Source organism: Schistocerca piceifrons, chromosome 7 (assembly GCF_021461385.2).
Source record: "Schistocerca piceifrons isolate TAMUIC-IGC-003096 chromosome 7, iqSchPice1.1, whole genome shotgun sequence".
In the NCBI taxonomy this organism is placed as follows: Eukaryota; Metazoa; Arthropoda; class Insecta; order Orthoptera; family Acrididae; genus Schistocerca; species Schistocerca piceifrons.
The window spans coordinates 238,544,082-238,547,530 of record NC_060144.1 but is presented as its reverse complement, the minus strand read 5'-3'; the positions used below and the strand labels follow the sequence as shown (position 1 = coordinate 238,547,530).

The window sequence follows — 3,449 nt, the reverse complement described above, 5'->3', positions numbered from 1 at the left end:
TTGTGAGAAGATGTACTTTCAAAATGGTTCGGGCATGGATGTGTGTGATGTCGTTAGGTTAGTTAGGTTTAAGTAGTTCTAAGTTCTAGGGGACTGATGACCACAGCTGTTAAGTCCCATAGTGCTCAGAGCCGAGCCTTTCAAAATGGTGAAGGTTGGGTTCAATACAGAAAATGTCTTTGCTGAGCTCACGAAAGCTGCAGTGGAGCAGATGATAAGGATTGATACTTTATATGTGAATTTAGTGAACAATATTGTTGGTTAAATCGTATGTCAACAAACATTTCTGCTGTTTTTCCACTGAAAATCTTATTTCTCTATATAACCCATAAAGTTAGTATATGTATTCGACCTGAACCCACTAGTGGTGTAAAACCGTGTCATCTGCCTTTTTCCAGGGAAGACTACTCATTACATAAGTTCTGAAACTAGGACTTTTCAGGAGTGATGTATGTACCCAATTAAACAATGATTAGTTTAACTAAATCTCACGATTCCTAGGTTAAATAGTTTAACTGCAAAAGGCCTTGGAGTATTAGCTACCCTTTCTTCAGTTTGATATATATATATATATATATATATATATATATATATATATATATATATATATATGTGTGTGTGTGTGTGTGTGTGTGTGTGTGTGTGTGTGTGTGTGTGTATATGTGTGTGTGTGTGTGTGTGTGTGTGTACGTGTGTGTGTTAAATGAATTATAAGAAAACAGTTAGAATAGTATGCATTTCATACAACTTACTGAAGCTGCAGCGCACAGAAGAAATAGTCGAGCTGGGGCACTGGCATTTATTTGCGGATGTCAAAATATGTGACAACATTATCACATCATGTGTGCTACTGATAGTGAAATATGTCTTCCAAAGGAACACGTAGCCTATCTAATAGAACTTACAGACATAAAGGGATGTTAATAGAAATGTGGTGAATGAAGGTTCAGTTAGGAAATGGTGCATCATATTTAACAACGAACTAGAGATTATTCAAGATGAATAACGGTCTGGCTGCCCTTCATTTGTGACTAACCTAAATCGAAGAATAAGGAAAAAAATTACCAGGACAGGCGTCCCATTATTGATGAACTGAGTTTGTGCTGACCTAAAATAGCTATGAGTTCTTTATCAAGTTGTTACTAGCGACATTGGCTTTAGAGAAAGTTCGTGCTTGGTGAACGGTTCTACTTATGACACATGAACACGAAAGACAACGAACTGGCGCTGTACTGAGTTTTCTCATTCGGTACGACAAGGCTGACGAGGAGTTTTTGTGTTACACTTTACCTGGTGAGAAGACCTGAGTTTCACGCACAAATCCAGAGACAAATCGCCTGTCAATGGAATGCCATCATTCACGATCCCCAACAACATATAAAAGAAAGTCAATCAAATTCTGAGCACCGAAAGATATGGGCACAGCGCTTTGGTATCGAAAGGTCGTCCTACTCACAAACTTCATGCTTAGGGGTGAGATTGTAAATGGAGCGGATTAATGTCGGACGCTTCACCGATTAAGCCATGCCGCTGAAAACAAACGACGTGTATTTTGTTCAACGGTTTTTGCCTCTCCACGATGGCGCTTGTCTGCATTTGCTGACTTGGCGAAGGATTTGTTTCGGCTCTTGCAGTGGGATGTTATTGAATATTCACCTTATAGCTTGGACTTAGCCCCGATTGAAAATATCCTTTTCCGAAACTGAAGGAACTTTTGCATTGGAAGGTACTGAGAAACTGACAACGAACTGAAAGAGAACGTTAGTGGTTTGTTCAAGAACTAGATGGAAACAGAATATACAGTAATGCATAGGAGAGCTTGTAGAGCACAACGACAAATGCTTAATTTTGAACGGCGAAACTTCTCGTTCTTTTGTTTTTCAAGTGCCTTTGTGCCGCATCGACACGAAAATGTGTGCCCCGACCGGGACTCGAACCCGGGATCTCCTGATGGGCAAACATCTATTAGGCACACTACGAATGTAGTGGTGTGGACATGTCGGGAATGTCGATCTCACGGGGAGCGTGCAAGGGATAAGTCCCTGCAGACGCACTATCCTCTGTGCCCGCGGTGGCTCAGATGGATAGAGCGTCTGCCATGTAAGCAGGAGATCCCGGGTTCGAGTCCTGGTCGGGGCACACATTTTCAGCATGTCCCCAATGAAGTACATCAACGCCCGTTTGCAGCTAGGGTGTCCATTTAATTATCATTTCATTTCTAGCGAAGCTGCATGGTCATCCACGGTAACTGTTCTTTCGGGAACAAATACTACCGTCATATATAATCCAATAAAATGAACTAATACCCTTCCTCCTCACCCTCACATCCAATGACAGCACTCCTCCATAGTATATAAGTATCCATACTAGTGCTCATTCAGCAGTCAGCAATACACCCTGAAGAAGGAGCCTTGCAACAGTCGCCGAAACGTCGGAATTTTACAGATGTCAATGTGGTCTCAAACCCAGAAGAATTTTACTGACAATAACAAACACGATCGGAAAATCTAGTATCGATATTAGATACAGGAAAGGAAACATCGAAGCGATAATGCAATAGACGCATGAAATAATGTACATTATCTCTGCATGGCTCAAAAAGGAGGGCGTCGCATTTAAATGTCAGATTGCACAGAGCGTCAGGAAAACATATCTCACGAAAAAACTGTCGTTTTTGTATAAAACAAAAAGTGTTTTACGCAGGAAAGACCAGGCATTTCAAATATGCTAAAATCTAAAAATCGAATTTTTGAAGCCCACTTGCTTTCCGCCTCCCCTTAGTTCCTGAATGGCAGTAACACTGTAGTTTCAAGTAACACTGTATTTTGTGAAAACGTTTCTTCTGATTGTTTGCATGCATACCAGTTTCCGTTACAGTATTGCAAGCAGTTTCCATTTTATCGCTGCACATTTCCTGTCAGCATCTATTGGAGCGCTTAGTTCCTTCTAAAAGCAATTTATACTCTACCTTTTATACACGTTTTCCCATTTATTCCTCTGTGGCTAGTACAGTGGTAGAAGCATGCTGTAAATGGCTCTCCAATAGCGTCAGTTTATGAGATCCCAGTAAATAATTCCACTCGAGTACAAAAAAAATCGTTAATTTGTTCATTGCTTATTAACAGATATCTTCTGGGTAATCGGAAATTAAACTGAAGGACCAGTACTGTCAAATGGGGTGAAACTGAGCGATTTTGAAATTCAAACTTAAATATTTCTGAAACCAATCAAATTAATATATCGCTTTTCGTTTCAGAGCATGGGTGGTTTTAGTAATGATATTTTCTGTCTTTACTGCCTTCTCTCCAACAGACCACTAAATTTTTTAAAAGTGCCTCGTTCAATATCACTCCAGGTGGGGTTGAAGTTGACCGATTATCTGTTATGTAGTGGCTGTAGATTGTTTATACCTCTAGGGTGACCTTAATTGTTTCAATATTTTCTGAATA

General features: G+C 40.0%; 1 non-coding gene across 1 annotated transcript; it reads left to right on the top strand.

Annotated features, from left to right (window-relative positions):
* The first annotated feature begins 2,064 nt into the window (after nt 1-2,064).
* Nucleotides 2,065-2,139, top strand: Trnat-ugu. Its single transcript has one exon. It is a non-coding gene; the product is annotated as a tRNA-Thr (tRNA).
* The last annotated feature ends 1,310 nt before the right edge of the window (nt 2,140-3,449 follow it).